This window comes from Acanthisitta chloris, unplaced genomic scaffold (genome assembly GCF_000695815.1).
Source record: "Acanthisitta chloris isolate BGI_N310 unplaced genomic scaffold, ASM69581v1 scaffold24023, whole genome shotgun sequence".
Taxonomy (NCBI): domain Eukaryota; kingdom Metazoa; phylum Chordata; class Aves; order Passeriformes; family Acanthisittidae; genus Acanthisitta; species Acanthisitta chloris.
The window spans coordinates 94601-118863 of NW_008665763.1; the positions used below are offsets into that span (position 1 = coordinate 94601).

Here is a 24263-nt window from a genome sequence, read left to right on the forward strand (position 1 = left end):
CCCTGGTGCATTCTGCAAATGTGCGGTTGCATGGCAGCCACGCTTAAAATAAAGACATTTCTCATGGGAGTAAAATGCAGAGTCCTGCATGGGAAACAGAAGCATTTAGTTAATCACTGGAGAAAATCAGGAGTGCTAGAAAAGAATTCAAAACCTTTTCTTCACCATAGACAAGAATGCCTAAACCAGCTAAGAGGCATCACCTCAGTGAGTCGTATCTAGTATCTACCTCCCAAAGACAGGTATTTAACCCTCAGTTCTGGTCCCTGTAAAACAGCAATTCAGAGTTTGAAAACTACTCCTGCAGCCAGATGCACATCTGGGATTAGGTTAAGTGTCTAACATGCTTAAAAAGACTGGCAGAGGAAGAGATGAGGGTAGTCCCCACTACTCACTGAATAGACCTGTTATTGGAATACTTGGACAAGAAGTGGGAAACGTGAGCTTCCACTATTCAGCAGCGTGAAGAGATTTACTCAGGCTGCTAGAAAACCCAAGAGCTCCTGTAAGACCTTGAAGCAGTCTGAGGTAGAAGAGGTGCAGAATACTTTACAGCAACCAACACTGTGCTGTCTCTACCCAAGAACAGATATTCAGGGAGCAAAATTTTTGAAGTAGAATCTATCTTTCAAGTGCCTCAATAGATCCCAAACACATGAACCTTGTAAATCCATATAATCCCTAGGTCTGCTTCATGGGGTGAGGTGTTCCAACTTCTATGCTCAGAAGAGAAGGACTGTCACACCTTCCAGTTTAAACCAGGGTTGAAGTGAACACAGTGCTTCAAAGCTGTTGTTTGCAATTAGAAGTCCTAAACATTTACTTTTCTGAAAATCTTGTGGTTTTATCAGTTACAAGATCACAAATTCCCGGCCCAAGACAGCAATGTTTTCAGTTCTAGTAACTGTCAGAGCACTGAGTTATACCTACAAATATGGAAGTTAGTTTGGGGCATGTACATTTTCCCATCTTGTTGAATGTTCTACAGCAAACTTCTAGACTTTTCAAGCCACACACTCCTAGATCCAGTTTGTCTGGATTAGCTGTGGTCATCCCAACAGCTTGTTCCAGTTTGATTTCCTAACCACAGCTGTAGCTCCCTCAGCCATGCTACCAGTGGTAGAAACTCTGTCATTAGGCACAGACACACTTCATATGCTCAATGCACATTTGCAGTCCCACTGAAACTGTCATGGCCCAAAACTATTTCCATGCCCTGCCACACACAGCTCACAAAATGCTTGAGGCTTGTTTGCCATTTCTGTCCCTTGATTTCTTGATCATGAGAGGCACGGGAGCCCCTCTTCCCCAGCTGCAATGAGAACAGAGAGAAACTTCCAAAGTATGGACTGCATAAGGGGACTTCTTTCAAGAGTCAAAAGAATTGAGGGGTAGGGAGAAGGTGTTTTAAGATTGGTTTATATTTATCATTATTGTACTCTGATTTGATTGGTAATAAAATTAATTTTTCCCCAAGTCATGTCTATTTTGCCCATGATGGCAATTGGTGAGTGATGTCTCCCTGCCCATAAGCCTTTTGTTATATTTTCTCTCCCCTGTGCAGCTGAGGGGAGAGCAGCTTTGGTGAGCACTTGTGTCCAGCCAGGAGCAACCCACCACATGGGCATGCAGCAATAAGGAGGACCTGGGAAAACTGAAAAGTAATGTTATTTTTAAGAGTATGTGAGAACTTCCGCTTAAAAAGTATGGGCAAACTGGGATTACCTGAAGTTTGTTTCCCAATTCATTCACACAAAGCAAGTCCTTTTGGAAAAGTGATATTCAAAATATCTAATGTTAGCATAGAATAAGAAAGCAGTTCAGTTGGCATGTATTGGTATATAACTGCTTGGTATACAGAGCTGCAACAATTCATACACCTCAAGAGCTGCCACAGCAAAAACAGCATAGATTTCTTTTAAAGGTACAATCAGAAAGCCTATCTAAATTGCAGCAGTTTCTAGAACTCTCAGCTAGCACAGCAAAGCACTGCAATCAGCAGGGGTGTTCAGCATACTCCAGATGGTGACAAGAATGCAAATCTAAGTAAGATTCAGGTATGACTCTTTACATTACATACTCCAGTTGTGCCAATGATTACCTACTGGTGTGAGCAGGGAAGTTGTGCAAATCCACAACTACTGTACTTCAATGTAATACAGTGAAAGGCTGAGATGAAAATTGTCTTTGGACACACTGCATGCTGGAAAAACCACCACAGTGCTGTCCAGCTGCAGCACGCTGAAGAGCATATAAACTCCAAACACCATTCTGTGACCCAAATGTAACAAATATTATTTAGGACATCAAAGTATTCAAAAGACTAGAAAGAAAATGGAATTGGGAGATATGAGCTACTTACTACAAATTATAAAGAGGATACTGCATCTTAGCTATGTGTTTGGAGGTTTGGGTTGTGGGGCTTTTCTTTTTTTTTGCCAGGCTTTTTTAACTTGCCTCTGCTTTTTTAAGACAAACTCTTTACTGAACAGCTATATAAACAGACAACCACAGAGGCTTTGTGAAATATGTTAATTGCCTCAGCATTCATTTTCCTCCTTTGAGCACAACCCTCCCTGCATGCACAGGTCCAAAAGCAAATTTTCTGAGCAAGAAATAACAGTTAAACTTGGCTTCCCAGCTTCCCTTTTTTGAGAAACTGGCCAAATATTATGCTGAAGTATTAAGCCTTAGGCATGACCTAGGGCCCAAATGCCTGTTCCCTCCATTTTTTATGTAAACTGTCTGATGCGTTTTCATTCTATTTGGTGGATTCTTAACCAGAACCCATGAGCACACAAGCTCTCACATTTCAGCTGCTTTGAAGTAAAATAGACCTCTGTGAGCAGAAGACTCATTCTCATGTATTACTATGTAAGGTAACCTAGAACAAAATATATAGCCCCAGATTCTTCTGTCAAACTATGAGCATTTAATTCATTAAACAGAGTGTTACTCCACTTAATTTTAGGAACCTTCTGAAACAAGGGATTTTTACTAAAGGGCACTGTGAATGCAAAATCTGACATGGGAAGATTATACAAACTCAAAAAAGAAGCATCTATCAAAAGTTAATAAATGACATCTAATTCGGAGTTCACATCTGGTTCAGTCAGTCTCTGAACTGGAAATACAGCTGGGAGGGTGTCAGGACAGGCATGTTCTCACTCTCTGCCAGTATCTATTTATGGTGCTTTAGGATGTTGGATTCTGTGTCCCAAACACAATGAAGACGCTCTTATGTACAGACATTGATGGGTGACCTAGCCACCTCAGGACACAAGATACTTTAAAAGAAATGACAGGACATGATTCATCTCACCTCTGCTTGCAAAGGACATGAGTTGTGCCCCTTTGTCTGCTTTGCCTACAAAGGCAGCCCAGTGTGACTGGCTCCGATAGAATCTCTGCATGTATTCAATCTAACAGCATTCATTACAGAGAACAATAAACAGAGCTTAAAAACAGATTTGAAAGACTGCATTCAGTTTTCACTTTTTCTAAGAAATTGAAAAATACAACTCTTCTACAGGACTAGAGCATTGCAATGCTTGCATCCATCCAACTGAAACTGCTGCAGATACGCAATTAAAGTCACTGAACATATTTCTCAGTTCTAGTTGAAAGGAGACCTTTATGTTAATCAATTTTTTTAAACAAGGATGACTTTATCAATCCCCTTTACCAGGAAGATGAAGCCCAGTTGTACCAGGGCATTTAGGGGAGAGATGGAGAAGCAGAGATCAACAGCAGGAAGGACAGGCTGCTGAAGTCAGTGTTGCATCCAAACGAATCACATGTCAGAGAACAGCCTCCAAGGTGTTCATAAACGCAGGCGAGATGAACTCAGTGTCTGACACCAATTGTTTGCGCACAAAGAGAGTGCAGAGTAAACCACCAGGCAGGCGAGATGAACTCAATGTCTGACACCAATTGTTTGCCCACAAAGAGAGTGCAGAGTAAACCACCACCATTTTCACTGTATTTTAACAATTAGCAACAAAAAAAAGGGAACAAAATAGTAACCCCCTTACAATGTCACTCAAAGGGTAAAGATCTACCACCATGTTGTGCAGACAATCCACCTAAGGCCACAGAAACCTCTTCCTCCAACTGCACCAGCTGGATAGACTTTCTTCCTCTGCCAGTTCTGGCTGTAAATTATCAGGTCTCTGGTTAGGTTCACCCAGCATGTACTGACTGAAATGGGCAGGAAAGTCATCATCCACTAATCTCAGCTAGTAGATCTGAAGTGGCAGTAAATCTTCTAGGCCCTAATTAAGCTAGAATAGGACATACCTCCCTGCCCAAGAGAAAGCAGGTTACATACCTGTGTAAAGGTAGGAGGGGTGGAGGGGTGGCTCGATATGTCAGAGAGTCTCTTGATCCTGTAGAGCTTGAGGTTGGTAACAAGAAGGTTGAGTGCCTGTGGGTCAGAATCAGGGGGAAGGCCAACAAGGCTGATATCTTGGTGGGAGTCTGTTACAGACCACCCAATCAGGACAATGAGGGTGATGATTTACTCTACAGGCAGGTGGCAGAGGTCTCAAAATCACCAGTCCTTGTTCTTGTGGGTAACTTTAACCTGCCGGATGTCTGCTGGAAATTTAATACAGCAGAGAAAAGGCAGTCTAAGAGATTCCTCGAGTCCATAGAGGATAATTTCCTACTTAGTTGGTAGATGAGCCTACTAGGGATGGGGCCCTGCTAGACCTGCTGTTCACAAACAGAGAAGAGCTGGTGGGAGATGTGGTGGTTGGAGGCTGTTTGGGGCACAGCGACCATGAAATTATAGAGTTTTCAATACTCAGGGATGCAAGAAGGGCCATCAATAAAACTTCTACCCTGGACTTCTGAAGAGCAGACTTTGACCTGCTCAAAAGTCTAGTTCAAAGTGTACCTTGATTCTATGATTCTATGAAAGGGCCAAGAGGAAGACTCAACCACAGCAATCTGAAGATCATCTTACTACAAACATTGTGGACCCACAAGAGGCTTTTAGGCTTGTTTATACCGTACAGCAGAGTAGTGTGTTCAAGAGCCCTGAAGAAACTCTGAGGAAGGTAGTGCATCTACCCAGAGTTTGGTAGGACTGTGGCAAAAAAACCTAACACCTCTTTCACAATCAGCATAGCTCCAATAGCAGCTATCTGCACCCAGTCTGGTGGGTATAAGTAATCTGGTCTCAAACAGTTCAAATAACCTTGCAGAAAGCTCCACACCATACCAGTTTATGAGTGGTGGCTTCACTCATCTAATGCAGAACAGTTGTCTTCACAAAAACATTGCTATTGGAGCCTACAGCAAGGCAAAGCAGTAAGATTTAAGTAGAGCTGTGTCAGAAGTCATAACACATACACAACTTTAACTTTGTTTCAGCATTATCATCATCATGAATCACATTTCAGTCACTGCCTGTTAATCCAAAGGGGAATAATTTTCATTGGCACAATTTGTGAAAGACTCTATGCTTTCCTTAATAAAACACAGGTCTATCAGTGATTACACACACTCACACATTAACATTATGAAACAGACAGTCATGTTCTCTAACATCATCATGAGCAAAATCTGAACTCTGATGCTCATTGTATAAGCATTGTGAAATTCATCCCAACCTTATTTTCCTTCTTGAACTTGTTGACTTTGGTAACTGCTTTGTTTGTATTTCAGTGACAGTGTGATACAGCAAAATCCCACGGAGTACTGTGGGAAGCATATTTTGCTGTTTGCCACAAATAGTAAAATCAGCTAAATTTTGAACCAAAAAGGTCTTTTTGTCTTTTTCTTTAAACGCTGACTCTTAGGGCTGGCAGCATCTCCCAGGTCTGAGAAAAGTGTGTCTGAGTCTCAGGACATCTCTTCATTCCCCTCCTACTTGCAGAACACTGGTAACCTTTGTCCACCATATAGCTGATACTTTTTTAATCCAGTGGACACTTTGCTTTCCAGACCAGTATGACATATTCTCTCTAAGTCTGAAACAGTCAGGGAATGTCTGCAGACAAGCACCAGCAAGGAGTATGCAGCTGCAGGCATCACCTCCACAGCTACCGTAAGTCAAAACTTGCAGCGTCCTCAGCAGAGATTCTTGCCCAGGATGCAGCTCTCACAGGAAGTCATCGGTGACCAGTAGTTTGACAGCTATTATGCTACATTTATTAATACTGCACTTCTGTAGATCATGGCATTGTCAAAAATAGGAGGACCACACATCTGTTTTCTCCGACTCAAAACTGCCACAGTGTCATCATTTCACAGAGGTGCCTTTAACTATAACAGGATCAATGAAATACACTCGTGGAGGGGAAAGGAGGTGCAGTCTTGGCAATCTGACCTGAAGTCAGGTTGTTTGTAGGGTTTGTATTTTACAGTTGTCCCTGAGCAAAGGTTCCTATTTCTGGACAAAATGTGCCATTCCGTTGCTAATTTTCAGGTCTGGTGTAAAGAAACTAAGCTTAACTTCTAAAGTCAGGCCCATAATCTGACCAAAATATTTAACAAAAATGCTAATTAAACAGCCTTAACCAGGAAAAAAGGCAGAAATTCTTTTCACTTTAAGATGGAGAGTAGTTACCAGAGTTGTTATTTTGAAATACTCTGCAAACCACTTAATAGAAAGCATCGGGGAGCTGTAGCTCTACAACCCTTCCCAGGCACATCCCCTGGGGCATGCTGAGCCCTCTAATTCACTACTCTCAATAGCCAAGATTCTGGATCAATGAAGAGGGAAACCTAGTATCGTATATGAAGTTAATAATGTATGTTGTGGTGACGGGTTTGCTTGTAATACAGGCCCACAATCATATCTCTGTACACTTAAGCAAGCCCTTCATCATCCTAAAAACTATCTGGTAGCAAATCTGATTCAGAGAAATCTGGCCTGCCACTTCTTTGGACATGGTTATCTATTATTCAGAAGCTTTAAAGCTACCAGTCCATTTGGCACACACACTGGTTATGTAACTCTTGCTACAGGTTCTCCTCTTCCCCAGCCAGACAGTTCTGGTCCTTGTAGCTACCTTTATATGAGGAGTTTGCCTCAGCATCCAAGGGGAAGGAGAGGCAGTTTTACGTCTCCTACTCACAGGGGCTTTGTCCACCTTTGTACATGTCATGTAGGCTGCAGTGACAATTTTTTCAGTTGCAGTAAAAGCTGGTAAATTCATTTCTTGATAGTTCTCTGTCCGATTACTCCTTGAACTAGTACTTAGGATAATGATGTTTTTTGGGGGCATTTCTCTTGCAGCTCAAAGATACATGTTTCCCCAAACCAGTCTACTCTACACACCCACTCAATTCTTTGGATTACTTAATAAAGACCAAGTGAGCCTGCTGGTGCAGAGCTATTTTGCCAATACAGTAGAGTAGGAGCTGTAATCAACTCTTACACTACCGACAAAAGTTGTTATTTATGACAACACTCTACATGCATTGCCATGAGCTAAGTAAGTTATACCAATACACAGAAAACTTTCCAGAATAAATATATGTACATAACAGGGACTTTCGCCAAAGCAGGTCATGGATTCACATCTTTTCACATTCTTGATGAACAAAGCTGCTGCACTCAGATCTCCAGCACAGACTTGACCTTCCTGACACTTGTACAAAGGGTAAGAATACCACATGTAGCTCTGTAAAGTGAGTCAGAAGAACCCTGTGGCCCCTAGACAAGGTTTGCAAAGTCCTCCTCAAGTAAAACCTCTGACTATGGGGAATCAAACTCCAGAGTTTGAAACAGTTTATACTGATCACTGCCAGCCAAATCTAGAGCATGAACTTACTGTATTTTCAGTCATGTGGCAACCAATACATGCCAAATCTTAGCTTATCACATTTTTAACACCAAACATAAAGCAGAAGACTCCCCTCAAAGTTATTTGACATTCATCTCCCAAAAAGCATAAAATTAGTAGGCCAAATACCTTAAGGAACATAATAGACAAACCACAAGAAAATTAAAGACTTTCAGTGATTTCAATGGTTTGGATCAACATGGTCTTTTTCCTACTACATTTTTACTGCTGTAAATTCTTCTACTAATTCCATCTAATACATGAGACGCGATTACAAAAGACCATTTTTAAAATGTTATTTATTTGGTTATCTCTCCTCCTACCATAAAACTGGAGACACTTGATTCTTGTCTCAGGTTAATTCTACAGTGGTAGAAGGCCTGCTTTCAATAGAATTACTTCCAGTATACCACAGCATAAGTAAAGGCTGGAAATTCTTACAAGAGCTATGGTATGGAAACTAATCTGAATTTCAGCCACACAGTAGAGAGGTGGAGGAAGAACATTTTGCAAAACACAACTTATTCTCCACATTTAATAAACTTTGTGATCTGTATTTACCTCAACTAGTTTTCAATACTCAAATGTGATCTCCAGTCCTACCTAACCAACTCTGCTCCTCCGTCACTGTCACTGGAAGAAGACAGATCTTGTGCTATGGAGATGTTACTATTTTTCAACTAGCCACTGATTTCAAGCCTGAAGTTTAAAATGGCTTAGATCAAGTAGCACGAACCTTATCTTGAAACAACTTATAGCACGTTTAACATACACAGAGACATATATGGCAGCTAGAGAAGATGTGACCTGAAAGCTGAAATATGAGGAGTATCAAGACATTCATTCAAGTTGGATCCAAGTGACAGCTATACCAATGTCTATTATCCATGCAGCACTGCACTGTGTGTATGTATTTGAGCTAGGCTGTTTGACATGCTCTGCATGGTGCAGACAGGCTGTATGCATTTGACAGGATCAATTCTTAAGGTCTACTTATGTTTTGATAACACAAGAAGGGGAAAGGACTTCTGCATGCCTGAATGTGCTGTGTATACCAGTGTACCTTTCAAGGCTGTTAAGAACATGAGAAGGTTTTATCTTGTCAGCAAGCTACTTTCTACATAGCAAAGAAAGTACAGGTCTTAGGTATTTTGTTAACTCTGGTCTGAGAAGGAGGCCTGCTTTCAAAACCAGGTAACCCATCTGGGCTTTTTCTTGTGTAAACATAAATCTCTCCAATCTCTTACAACAGTACATTACACATCTTCGCTTCAATCAGTCAACAGCAGTTTTAAAACGCCAATGATAGCAGTGCATCCACTCTTTTGGAAATGTTGTTTCCATCCTTTAGAGAACAACAGCTGCTTTGTAATCTCAAGTCCCTGTACTGGTAGGTCTAAGATCATCAGTGCCATCACATTTATCTTTGTGTATAGTCAGTACAGGAGCTGAGTCACTGCAATCACAGTAGCCCCACGAACTCTACTGGACAGGCTCCCTTTCTGCAGCTTTGGTCTCAGAGTTGGATAAATGATGGGAGGGGACAGTAGTAAAAGCACCACTAAATAAAAACAAAATAAGACTCATCATAACTATGTAATAACCAGACAAGCATTCAAACAGTGTGAATAACTTTATTTTTAAAAAAATGTTGAAAGAATTATTTTAGAGCATAAACAAGATATTTAACATATCTTTCGAGAAGGGCTCAGCTGCCATCATCGAAATGGGTGAAGATGAAGAGTGCCTTTGCCCTTTTACTCTGCAAGTCCACACTCAGGGGTGAGGAACTCTAGGATGAGGAACAAGGCTTCTCTGTGTGATTTAAACAACAGGTGTTAGTTCAACTCCCCTTGCAGATCAGAGCTGTGCTGCTACACAAGGTGCTCTCATGCTCTTCTGCTTGAAGATGTCCTATTCACCCAGTCTATACATTGTAAGGTAAAACAAAAACCCACCCTGTTATCTACTGGTTAGTGTACTACTTCAGAAAAGTTAACTATGGTTTGCTCCAGTTAATAAAAGAGAACTTCATTTCCACATGCCACACAGGATGTAAAACAGTTCTCCTAAGTGGACATGTACTATACTGCTGCTAATCAGGTATGTGCTAGCAACAATTTGAATCAAAGGTGTAAATTTTTGCTCAGGAGATCAAATGACTGGAGGAAAAATATAGTTAATTATATGTCCTACATTTAAATTTTCTGCCACTATACGTAATTCTTTTTTTGAATTTAGTGCATTACCATCAGCAAGACTGGTAACTTTTAACAGAAGACTCATAGAAGGAAAATTTTCCATCCTTCTCCTACCAGTATAGGATCTTTATTACATGTCAGGTAGAATTCAAATATACATGTCTGCTGGGATATAACTCTATCTTTTCTGTGTTATGATGAATGATCATATTATTCCAACATTAATCCTAAACTGAATTTTTTCTAATGTTACTGTTTAGCCCAGAATTTCCCCTGCATCCAAGAAACAGCCATAAACACATTACAACTCTCCCTGCAACTGTATCTACTTGCCATCTGTATTCACAGGTTAAACCTTAGGCAGGAGAGTGTTGCACAAGAGTTTCTCTGTTTCAGTTTCTGACACTCTTCCAAGATGCCACAGTCCCTTTGCTTCGCTCAAATACACCTGCTGCCCATATTGAGTCAGACTGAAAAAGCTAAGTGTCAAGCTCAAATCGAGGTCAAGAGCAGTACTTACCCTCCAGGAACCCTGTGGTTTTTGGATAAATATAGCAAGTGTCACAGTTATGTGCTTATTATGAGACAGTGTTAACACTACTACCCAAAGAAAAGATACAAAACTCTTAAAAAATAAAGGCTACTGTAAAATAGGTTTTCCATACTTCAAAAACACCAAATGGGGAAAAAAAGTCAAGAAGGTTTAGGATTAAGAAAAGTTCTGATAGAGGTTTAAGTGACTACCAAATAACAATAAAGTATTCAGAATACATATCCTTACATAGACTTAAGGTTCAACACCAACCTAGAGCCAAATTAAGAGTACTCACCAAATAATTATTTTGGGAAAATGGGTAAAATGACATATAGATACCATTACCATTACTGTCATGGGAGTCAAGGCTTCTGCAAATGTTTTTAACCTAAGCAGACTAGTCTCTTCAAATTCCTTAGAGAAAGATCAATGTCTCTTGGCAATAACCCACAGCACATTCCTAAATTTAAGCTCCCCAGGGTAGTTACAGACATCTCAAGAGACCACTTAAGTAAATTTCATCTTGCAAGTAACTTTCAAATGTACCTACACTGCAACAAGAACTGTACAAGCATTTAACAGAGGCAATCCTTGCTCTTCGCAAATAAATAACATAGGTATAAGCTGACAGAGAAGGAGAAAGAAATATAACATCAAAGAAGAGAATATATATACACATACATTTATCTATCAGGGAAAGCATGAGAATGGCATGGAGATGAGAGTCAAAGCAAACTGCAGAAGCACCATCAGTATAATCATTACAGTGCCACAACATCCTTGCACCCATATCTTACTGTTCAGAATAAAAGGTGCTCTGCAGTACTTTTTCAGGGTTTCCATCACCAGAACCTGTCATGTTCAGAGTAGCAAAAATGGGCTTGAACAACACAGTTTGAGATGTTTTCTCAAGCTTCACCATAAAAACCATTTTGTTTCTTCCAAGGAATTATTCCAGATTTATCAGCACCCACATAGACCAGAAATAAAAAAATCTATTTCAGACTGTGTTCAACACAAAGAGAACATACGTGCCAACTTACAAACTAAAATTTGGCTTTTCATTTATAAATATACATTTCTGATTAGGGTGAAGTAAGGGACAACCAGTGTTTCAAGAGACATTAAGAAACAACCACGAGGCATCCTGAACACTGGCTATATAACTGCAACACACAAAGCAGAAATGACTAAAAAGAAAACTAGTGACACTGTGGAGGAACAGGCTGAAGCCATGACTCCCTCTGTCATTCCATCCTGCCCTATTTCATGCTGGCCTACAAATCACTCTCTACCCTGTCCTATGGGTTGGGAAGGAGGAACAAAGAATACTGAGATTTGCTAGCGTTTCACAGAGCTATTAGAGGGACATGGTGGACTTCTAGGAAGAAGGGACCTTAAGGTGTTAGGATGCTGAGCCCAGTCCTCTGTATCTGGAGGCAACAACATAAGAGATGACTCAGCTGCTATCACCCACACACTACAGGCTGTAAAATCCTGCCCTGCACCCGTAACAGGCTTAAGACATGCTGTGAAGAAAAAACTGCCTGAAGACAAAACATCACAAATGCATCGAGTGCCAAATAACCCTAAAATAAAACAAAAATAATAAAAAGATATGCTACCAGACATGCAAATTCTAAAGACTTAATACTCAATCCTACTCTTTTATTAAGGCTATACTGAGGTAGGACCTTCAGCCCAGTGAAACTGAAACTACATTGCATGAGCCACTCCTGAATAATAAACCAAATTATAGTCCCTAGCCCTAAATGCTTACTTTAATTTCTGACACAAAAGTCTACACAGCTTTCAAGTGATTTTAAGTGAAGTGGCAAGCCATTAAAACTACCTGAAGGCCATTCACATGCTAAAAATATGACAGTGCAAGATATCTTGCACTTATTTTCTTGTGTGCTGGTACCTCTTCTATGACATGGTAGCATTAATATAAAGTGTATACTGAATTTCTTCACATGCAAAACGCAATTCTAAACAGAAAAGGCAAAAGCCATACATACAGACAGAAGTGCCTACTTGCAGGCCACCTCATTTAAGCACCTACAGTCTGAAGCAGAGCCCACTCCTCAGCATAAAACAGCAGAAGCATCACTCAGTTGCCTAAAACCAGAATGTAATGATATTTGAGGTGCTCCAGCTGATCCAGTTAAGTGAGGCTTTTGTGCAGATCCTGTATCATACCCATCTGCCCATCTAAATACCTCACGGACCCAAAAGCATGTCAAATTATGCTTAGCACCCTCATTAAGATCAATGAATCACAGTCAAAGCGATTGTGCCTTACATTAGGTATACACCAGGCATATATCTATAATTAAGTAGAACAAATCTGGGCCATTACATGTTCTATGAATTCATATACCAAATGCCTGAGACTCAAGGACAAGGCACTTGTCACTAGTCCAGTCAGACATAAGAAGCTCCATGTCTGGCTCTAGAAACTCAGACACAAAATTATCTTTCCAGAGGAGACTCAATCCCACAGCTTTTCTTCTGTGATGCAGATACAACACAAAGCAATACCCCATGTATTCAGGTAAGACCAGCCGACACTTACTACAGAATTTACACCAACTATTTCACCAGTGATTGGACTGTGGCACAAAATTTTATGTCTAGGATAGAAAGATACAGGATAGCTACTAGTATGTGAAAACACACAGAAAAATCCTGAAGTGTCCTGTGTGACCTAATTTTGGTGAATGAGCTTAGGCATCTAAACAAATGATTACAAACAAGGTCTAAAATGCTGTGGCTGAAAAAAAAAATAGGAGACAATGAGAAACAATCTCTGAATGTAAGTTACTAGAACTATTGTTGTAAAACGCAGAGAGCATTCAACACTTGCTAAAAGTATAAAGGAATATTGCCATCTAAATCCTTTCAATGCTAAGTACTCCAAAGTTTTTTCTAATTACCAGAGAGAAATTAGTATCTCTAGACTCAGATCAGACAACTGCTTAAGAATGGAGTAAGAGAGGGCGGCAGACTGTCCTTTGGCTTTCTCAGAGTCAACAGACAGGTAAGTTTCTCCCAGATACCTAACTTAAATGACCAAGATTAGGTGAAATTACTCATAACTTTTAGTATCAAAAAGAGCTCTTACAAATCCTTATCACACTTAGTCAGAAACAATCTGTCCTCCATCAGCTGCAGACAAAACTAAGAGAGAAATCGACTGATCTCTCCCATGCAACAGAGGACAATTCATCAATTCTTACAGTGGAATTTCTCTGACTGCATGAGGACATCTCCACCAGAGTTAACCAGCTCTGTCTCTCTGTGTACCCGTTTTAGAAACGTGCACTTCAAGGTTCAAATCATCTCACCCTGAATTAATACAGCACAGACAGCAAGATCAATGTTGGTACTTGGTACTGCATAATGGTGGAAGACAAGTGAATACACAGAAGCTAACTTTCTCTCCGAAAGTATGAAAACTTATTTGTTCCAAGTCAGTTGCATGTGCAGTGACACACTCTGCATTTGAGGGGCACACAGGGTTAAGTATGTTCACCCATCAGCCATCTGCTTTCAAGGAGAAAGCTCTCTCAAAACGGTGCTATACAGATTTCTCTGGTGTTACAAAGTGGGGTCAATCTGAGCTCAGCCAGCTGCATAGACTCAGTTTGCAGGCATTTTATATTGTAGAAGTGGTAATGGTGGGCCAAATTCACCAGTAAACATGAACCACTTTTGTCTTGGTAACACAACAGAATAAATAGGTTGAAAAACATAAAATAAATAAAACAAATAAATGCTTACACTACCAGCTCAATGTTATTTTAAAAAGCAATTGTTATCCCATATCAGTTCTCTGTAACATCTTATAGCCAAATACTTCAATCATAATATAAAATACCCAGGAAGCTGAAATACACTTAATGTCTTAATTCCTTACAATTCTTCAAAATCAGCAAAAATGTAATCTTTAAATTGCCGCAAATGCTTTTCAAAACTACCTAGGTTCTAGCTATTTTTTGCTGACAAAAGTAATTTTTTGTCCCACATACTTTTACTACTTTTCTCCCTCAGACTTCTGAAGTGTGTAGCTTTGAATGAAGCATTCCATCACTGTGTTTGGTATAGCCAAGCTCAAAAGACTTTTAGAATGGCTTAGTGACCCTCAACGAAAGTGAAAATTCCACAAGAAAACATCATCTGTAATTAAAAGTTTTATAAATATATCCCATTCTAGAAGTGGAATTAAGAAAATAGTATTTTAAAGGAGGTTCATGAAAGTATATAAAACACTCGGGAATTTTATTTTTATGAACTCCTATGTCTCTATCATGTGTACTAACTTATCTTTTGTCTTGCAACATAAAAAAAGATCAAGCAAATCTGTGAATGCCTATGCCTCACAAGTATTCAGAATAGAGCTTAATGATTACATTTCATTACCAGGTAGAGTTGAAAAAATTCTATTTTATTACAAGAACTTTTGCAGAAACCCTTAGGTAAAAGAAAATACTGGCGTAAATGCCTTATTTCCATGAAATATGAACAGAGATATGCTGAATGTAGAACACCTGGGAAAGCAAGTGCAGGTAATAGACTTCTCTGTAATATATTAAAATGTGCTGTCAATTTCAAAGGAGAAAGACTATGGCATATTTACAGGACTGTGGACTATACCCCAGAAGTAACCAACCAAAAGATACTTAAGGATCATGGCGTAAAAGAGTCTGAACAAAAGCTTCCCAAAAGATGCAATGCTATTAAGACAAGAACCCAAGTACTCCCTGAAAGTGAAATTACACTACAATAAACAACAAGAAATAAACAACATTTTAGTAAAGAGGCAGTGCTACCTCTGTATGCCACACGGAGGAGGCTTGTCTGCATTCTGAAATGTTATTCCCAGGTCTCTTCTGCAGACATCAGAAAAAGAGCATGAAAGAAAGTCAGCATGAAAGACAAAAACTCTAACAATAATTTGGGGACTAGCAAACAATGAGCAAGACACAGACTATCAGAGGCAAAACCAAAATGACAGCTTCCAGAACAACCCAGATTTGAAAAGATCGTCTTTTCCATAGAAAAAAGTATCTCCAAAGGATAAGACTTCGAGTGCCCTCAAGTCAATTATTAAAATCTAGGTTTCTTTTTAATTTCTACCCAGGAAATTGACACATAGTTCACAAACAAACCCAGTGATTAGTGCTCTGCTGGATAACACTAATTGTGCCTGTACTTTCAGCATAAAGCCATGTTGATGCTACATCTACTGCTTTTAGACATACACTGCATCACAGACTTTAAGCCTACATTGTGAATATAAGTGACTCTTATCTTCAAGAAGCCTAGTGAAATACAAAATCTGACAGCGTTTCTAGCTGTTTAACCACTCGTGACAAGATGATAATCCCAGCTCAGTAGCTAGCATGGAATAATAAAACCCACACCAAAATGGGATGGGTACCCTCTCAACTGCCACAAGATCTGACACCACCTATCCACCAACCTCTACAGAGGCTTCAGAATTTGCCTTCCTCTTGCAAATATAACAACCAGAAGTCTATTCTAAGCAAATAATTAATTATGAGCTGCACAACAATCAATCCCCAAATATGAAATGAAATTCTTAAATAGTATGTATATTATAATTTAATAAAAAGTAGAAGTCATAGCTAAGAGCAGTAGTAAAAAGGCAAGAGATATCTCTGAAATTAATAAAAAAGTGAAGCTTCTGATCTTCTACACATTTGTTGCCGTAAGGTTTTTAAACCAAACGGTTCTATCTTCAAGTGTACTTGCATAGTAGAAATGTTACAGTGGTGGAGAAATATTCTGTTTGAAATGCAAGTAGAATATCAAACCCAGGTTTTTCCAAACTGAAGTACTCAAATCATCCTCAGCAGCTGTGCTGGAAAATCCAGTGATACCAGCATTGGCAATATCTCTAAGAACTGCTTGGGATTACGCAGCTGTTACAACAGGTTACTTCAAGTAAATGAAATCCAATAGGAAATAACTCCTGTGCATGTATAGGTGCACTCCAAGCGCTAAGCTTGTACTGCAGCAGAAGAGAGCTATACATCCTGACCTTTGAGATGTCATATACCTCAAAAGGTGCTAAGATGCTGGTAAGAGTTATGGTTGCTCATCACTTTTTATTATCAGAAATATACACAAAAAGGAACCAAACCTGCCATGCCACTTTTTTCACTCCTTCTAGCCTCTGAATGCTATCATCTGCTTCCCCAAAAGCATTTTATATAGATATAATCTACCTTATATATGAAAAATAAGAAAGCTATATGAAATCTTATTAATCGGTTCCGAGTGCCACAACATACACCTCTGGTCCATCAAAGGACAGCAAATAAATCTATTTTAGAAAAGTTAAAAAATCCTACTTTGCCCCTGGTTCAGCACTGGATTCAGCCCAAGCATACAAGACAAGTTTTTGTCCACTTACAGTATTTTATGTTAGCTTCTGCTGTTAACAGACAGCATAAAAGTTTCCTATGACAGCAGTTCTTAACAGTTGATAAAATATATTTCATATCTTAAAGACTCCAAACTAAATGACTTCACTATGAACCCTTGGGATGTGGAAGAGAATTAGGATAATGGGATAGAACCTGGTCTCGTTCTGCATAAACCACAAGTTGCATGTTCAGGCAAAACCTGCTTGGGGCACCCACCAGCTGTCAGCTTCTGTTTGTTTTTTTTAACAAGTAAAAAGAACACAATATTGTCAAAACAAATCATTTTGTTTGGTCCCCTCCCAGTTTTACTTCTGAGTACATTGTATGTTTGGACATCAACCCTAGCTGACATGTAACACTGGGATCCAGCACAACAAAGGATAAAATTTCACTGATGAGATTTTGGGGGTTTGTGGAATCATAAGTAACTGGAGAGAAGCTGCAAAGTGTCTATATCACAACATGCCTTATCATCCACAAATGAGGTAACATCATTCACCCTGAAGCACATCAATAATTTAAGAAACAAACCAGAGTTTTACTCTTTAAACTATAAACTACTGCAGCCAAACTGCAAAACCTACAGACTTTCTTTTGCCTACTCTTTTTAAACATCTGAAGCAGCATTTCTGAATAAGAACTCATCTAAGCCAAACTCAGAATCTAGCCAGTATTTCATATTCCCCAGGAAAGAAAACTTCTCTTTCTGCAAGGCTGAATTGGATGCGATACGCTTTGAAGCCCTGCATAAAAGCTGAGCTCCTACAGACTTGAGTCGCTGCTAAGCCTCTTAACTCCTCAGTTTATCCACCCGCCTGCTTCAGAGCATTGTATAAAGGTGAAGTTACAGACTATATATCTTCAGCCACGGTGTCAATCACCACCATCTCATCAATTTCAGAGTGCTTATACCCATTTGCACTAGCTAGGAAGTTTACACATCACATCTCTCTGCTCACTCGCCTTAGTGTTGACAACTGCCAACATCTTCAAGTACTACCAAGAAAACACAAGAAGAAGCTCTACCACACCATTAAGACTGTTAGGTGGCCCTGTTCATCTCAGTTAAACTAAAGAAATAAAATAAGACAGCAAGTTTAAAAACCAGAGAGGAAACTGACCCTATAATAGGTATAGAACTGCTGTAAACATAAGAAACCAAAAGGGTTTCAAACAAAAGATAATTGAAGAAGAGCTAGAAGAAAGAAGTGATCCAGGTCAGGCCACAGAGAAAACCAACCAAAACAAACAAATATTACCTCAACACTGTAAACCCGTATGGAAAACAGGAACAATTCCAAGCAAATATCTTATCGTAGGAGGTTACATTTAACTTTGATCCTCCTTAAAGCTAGCATGCCTAATCCACAGAAACAGGGCCTGTAATAAGCCTAGTTCATTATAAACACGATAAAAGCTTTACCTACTTAGTGGTAGACCAGAGGAATGTTGAGAAGCTTGTCCAAGTTCTCAGAGTGGTTCACAGAAGAACCACTGCTGGAGACCACCACTGTGCTTATAATAAACCTTAAGGACTTAAGCCAAGATGAATTCTTAACCTCCAACATGAAATACTTAAGACAGTCATTTTCACTAGAAAAGAAACAGGCTGGCAGGCACAGCAAAGTGAAAATAACATCATTCAAGTGATTCTCCAGCCTGAAAGACCAAGCAGTCACTGGATTATTTCATCACCTAGAACTGCTTTGGCAGAAGTCTCTCAAGACTTCAAGCCTTGTTCTGAACTACCCTAATGCTGGGATATTTCAGACAACAAATTAATTACTTTTATGAAAATCAGGATACAATGCAATATGAAAAATTTACATGAGCAGGAATAATTGAGGGCAGAATTAAAAAAAATATTAAAAAAAGAACAAGAACTAGTTCAAACTCAAAAACAGGCTAGAAATTTTTTTATTTCTTTCAGCTCACAGCTCTTATCTCTGTGTGCACTTTTTCTGACACGCTGACTTTGCAGACAACAATCAATTTTTACTGTTTTTTATTTCTAGGCACAATATAGTGCCTAAAGAGCTATGACAACTAAGTTGGTATAATTTCTGGCTAATGCACCATGGACAAAATTACTAAGCTAATTCTACATATAAGCCATTTCAGAAATCACATACTGGTACATTATAAATGTTTCTGACTACACATTTAATAACACTCAAGTGCTTCAGTGTTAACCATTGACTCAGGGCCAAGCAGAAGAGGCACAACAAGATTTAAAAATACTTCCAAAAAGCCTTTTCAAGGCATATGGCTAAAAGGGAAAAACACTGTTCACCTGTGCAAGTATAAAGTTTGAAACTTTAGTACCAGGAAAGAAGAATGCTATTCTTACTGAGTCACTTTTAAAAACTGGATAAAATTATGCTTACATATTTATACACATATATTACTGATGGAGTGCACTGCAAAACAAACCACAAGAAAATCAGCTTACAGAAAATATGTTGTACCTTAAATACCAAATTATTAGATTCTCACAGAGATCTCACATCTGTTTCCAAAACTGAGGAAGAAATAAATACTGTGAAACCAACTTCCACAAAATTAGGGTAAAAAGGATGACATTTCCTTATTATTATTACTTGTAAAGGTACAGGTGCTAAAAGAAAATCTTTAGAAATATGAGAGTTAATCAAGTGTAACTGAATTATTAATTAAATTTTAGCAAAGAATTGCTGCAGTATAAACACAAATCTATTCCCACTGTGAACATACTGCTCCCACAATGAGTTTTATTTATGGCATATAATTTCTCAGAAACATTTTACAGAGCTCAGAAAATTCATGAACCAATCACCACAAGTAGAACATATGGATCAGAGCAAGTAATTGTCAACATAACTCTTTGACATATGTCACTTGCTGTAACTGCTGCACAGAGAGACTGAACTGACAACCAGAGAGTGATTTAAATTTGAAACCTTTGTTGCCTAGTCAATTTAACTCAATCCTTGTAAGGGAAAAATAGGTCATGTTGTCCTCTGGCTTGTTTTTACAGGCTCTATAGGCTGGATTCAGTTGTCCAGATGTGCCTGCCCACCTGAGAAGACCTTGGGGAGGTCAAGATACCATTAAAGGACAGCAGATAAGGCACAGAACTATGGTGGGTCTGTATCTGTCCTGAACAGAAACCAGGATAACTGAGGCCATCTCAAATGGGACTAGGTACCGATGCGGGGCAATCTAAATGGAGCAGCTACACCAGATTTGGCTGCAGACTGGGATGCCCAACACCACACAGACATACCTTCAGGCGACCAGATGGGGTCAAGTGCCAAGCATGCATTACTGTCAGTGGACTCAAAAGAGCTACTGAACTCACTTCATGGCCAACACTTACAGCTCGTCCCCTGAGCAGCTCCCCCCATTCCTCAGACTGTATGGACAAAATTCCCATGGACAATCAGGCACAGACACCCAGGTCATGCTACAGACACCTGAACTCAGGTGACCAATTCATGAGCTAAATTCCACCCTAAAGCTAGGTGGGATGATTACCAATGTAGAAATCACAGCTTGGTCCATGTAACTTGAGGCAAATGAGCTCAACTAAATATGCCTAGGACAAAAAAAAAATAAAATCATTGTAGCATCTTTTATAGTCTGTGCAAAGAAACTAATACCTCCAGAGCCTGATTCAATTAAATGCCTGATTTTGGATAAGACTAATCCACAGCTACTCATATCCTCCAAACAGGAACTTGCCCAATCTCTCTTAATGATGGCTGTAGCTAGCTTATACAGCCATATGTTCGCATTGTCATTAGCTTCATTTCCTTCTCCTGTTGTCTTCCTGTATTGTTCATTTTCTTCTTTCCTAGTGACTTAACAACCTTAACGTAATACCCTCCCTTAATCGCTTTCTTCAACAACGCTTAGCTCAATCTTAATGGGGCCCTACATGGTAAAAAAAGGTAAGAATAATGCTGACTGGTATTTATTAAAAGCACATCCAGATAGAACTCTGTAAATTCACTGGCACTGAACAGTCATCAGATTGACCTCGGTACTTGTGACTACCCAGAGCTCAACAAAGCAGCACTAGCAGTCAAATTATGGCTCTTTTTGGTCTCTCCTATACTTAGCAAAGTACTGACACTACATAGGATATGAACAAATGTGCCTTTAAAGATTTTTAGCATCATGATAATTTTGACTTTACAAAAAGCCCAAAAGCACTTGTTTTCAAACCTCAATAGAGATGCCAACAGCGAAGTTAATACCAAAGTTTTCTGGCCAAGAGGTCCACTATTTTAAGCAATGGATGAAAACTGCCAAGTTTAAAGGACCAGCTGTGCAGAAGAAACTGATAACGAGGGAGGTAAACACTTTAGAAACTGCATAATCAGAAAAAAATTCAAACATTTGTCAGCATTTATGTAGCGGAGGAAGACTTGCACACATAGGAAAAAACTGCATGTCTACCATTTGTAAAGCCTGCAAAATTGAGAAAAACACCAAAGACAAGTGAAATGCCAGACCAAAACTGCCAACCTACTAGTAAAGAAACCCAAAGGATGGTATTACCTTGCTCCAACCTAAAGCATAGGGAACGTTTTGCAGCCTCAATCTCAGGAGTTGGATGATCCAGAACACGCCTGCACCACTGTAGAGGACTCAGTGATTTCTCTTGAGGAGCATGAGTCTTGGTAGGCAAGACGTACAACCTTAACCAAAATACACAGAAATATCAGCAAGATATGCAATACTTAGAAGTTTGTTTTTGTAAGCTCACTTTCCTATTAGCTCACTAATAATTTGTTAAATGCAAAGCTCTATGACAGGTTATCGAATAATAAAAGATATTCTGAAGTAGAGGAGTTTACATTAGTTTTCCTTCTTCCCTCCTCAGAAAAGTAGGCGGCAAAATATGAACTCTACAGGTCTGGCATGTCAAAATAAGTTCAAGCAGATTTCGCATTAAATTCTTCCATCTCATCACTGAGAAAGAAAAAATATATGCAAGAAAAGCTAGTCTAAGTGCAACATTCTCAGACAAGAGCAGGCTACTAATCACATGGCCAAGCACATTAGGAAGCCAGGTATCAAAGCAGATTTCAGGGGGGAATTCCTGAGGCCCAGATCTGGGTTGCAACTGTCGCCCTGGCAGATTAGCAGGCACAGCAGACACTGATTCACCTGCGACAGTGCAAATCTCCCAGGAAGCAAACTATTCTTGGCTGCTGGAGATGACTTGCAGCTCCCTGGCCTGACCACCTCTGATAGATCGGGCTATGAATAGTCAGAGGCAGATCCCCAGACAACAACAAAACACTCCACAGACGGCAAGGGAATGTGGCCAGCACACAGTGGGGGCGCAAAAGGCAAGATCAAAAAATAAACAGGATTTTGCTCCCAGGGGATCACTAACAGGTAACAGCAGCCTTTCACCTTCATGGTTTTGGCTCAACAGCTACCCGAGTTGCACCAAAGCAACCACTCTCCAGTGTCTGCTCCATAGGGCTTTTTTGCCTTTAAAGTCAATCAGCACTCACTATTCAGATCGCAAGGAGTAAATATCCTCACTGCAATTGCTCTCTCTCCCTTGGCAATTCCAGCACAGATCAACTATCGAATTTCTCAGAGGAGAAGACTCATTTCCCCAGACTTCCTGCAGTGCCTAACCATACATTTTAAAAACGACACTGAGAAAAACAAAGTAAAGCTTTCATCTTTCCTGTTAACCTGCAGAAGCACTTCAAAACCTAATTATCTGACTGATGACCAGACCCTTCTGTAAAAAGCTGAACACCAAAAAGTGGTTTGACTCATCTGCAGTTCCACAGGATTGGTTTGGGTTTTGCTGTTTTGTGGGGTTTTTTGAAACTGCAATTTAAGAAAGAAAAAAAAAAAGCAAAGGTATTTAAGGCCTAAAATTATTAATCAACAACTGGAATATGCACTCGGCTTTGGCTTTTCACATAGCAGTTTGCTTTAAAGACTGACATTACAAAAAAGCCCCAAGCAACTGGCATCACACGCCTGACCTTCATGGACAAAGACAGCGATTTAGCCACGAACTAAAAACGTTCAACAGCTAAAACAACTCAGTCTTAGTGGAATACATTTGTTAACAAATCCCTGTCATGAAATTTTGCCTGTGGACATGTATGTGTGTGACAAAGGTACTTTCTGGCATCTAAAAAGCATTTAGGATTGCTCCAAAGGCACGAATCAAATAGGAAATTTACTAAGGGGCATAATGTAATGCTACTTTCTACCACCCTGAAATGTAAACAGGAAAAGCATTTTGTTTAACAGGCCAGGATCAATCAAATTTAATATTCCATCATACTAGGAAAGCTAGGAGTTAGAAACAATATAAAATTCAGTTCAAGTCTGGACTGACTAGCCCAAACCAGCCCTGCACAGGCTAAACATGCATAAAATGAAACAACACTGATAAAAAATTTCCATGCAATTTGTAGATGACTCTCAAAAGCAATTTTCAGAAACGTGAGATGATGTGCCATGAAGCACACACAATCAGCATTCAAGACACACTTATATTTACATTAATTTTAATCCTTTATCTTCTACCAAAAATGAGGATCTTTAAACATCTCAGCTGCTTTATACTGTATTCTACTCTCAGTCTTGAACTTCAACTTGATTGAAAAATTAACCTCATAAAAATACACTGAAACTTGACAAATATTTAAAATGTAAATTTATGAATTTAATTTCTATAGTTATTGACACTTCAAAACAACTGAGCATCCATCACATCTAACACGGTTACGCAGCCAACGATTGCCATAGTATCCTAGCAGTGTCCTACGATGCTCGCCCACGCTGCTGGAACAGGTTTGCAGGCACCAGCCTTATGTACTTATTTATATCTCTAGCTCGTAATTGCCCCTATTTAGGGGAGTGTAACCACTCCTGCAGGTCCATTTTATTTTCTGCTTTATTCATTTGCTATTAATCTCTGGTTTATTCAATTTGCTAGCACCCAGCCGAGCCTCCAGGAGCTACGCGGGTGCGTAAGGCACACAACAATTTAGATCAACGTCTGAACGACAAAAGCGCTCCCAAATCCCTGAAGATGGGAGACAACTGGGCAGAGATTTTAGGGTGAGGAGGCAGCGCTGCTCAGATCAAGGCTTTCTCGGAACAATTCCGCTATTTTTAATTCCTTATGTAAACAGGAGGCTGAAACTAGGCTGATATCTGAAATTCAAGAGAGACGATCGCCCTCGGAGTGAGGACGAGCAGCGCTCCGTGCCGGGGGCTGTGCCGCACCTGAGCC

The 24263-nt window shown here is 39.6% G+C and overlaps 1 protein-coding gene across 2 annotated transcripts in view; it reads right to left on the reverse strand.

Moving 5' to 3' along the window:
* The window catches only part of SLAIN1 (SLAIN motif family, member 1), a 46263-nt gene extending 24590 nt beyond the window's left edge, over positions 1 to 21673 (reverse strand). Inside the window, exon 1 of one of the 2 annotated variants that reach the window (XM_009071875.1) lies at positions 21539 to 21673. The gene's annotated coding sequence lies outside the window, so the exon portion shown is untranslated. The remainder of the gene's footprint in view (positions 1 to 21538) is intronic. The other variant, XM_009071876.1, reaches the window with a different exon arrangement.
* Between the last annotated feature and the right edge of the window lie 2590 nt (positions 21674 to 24263).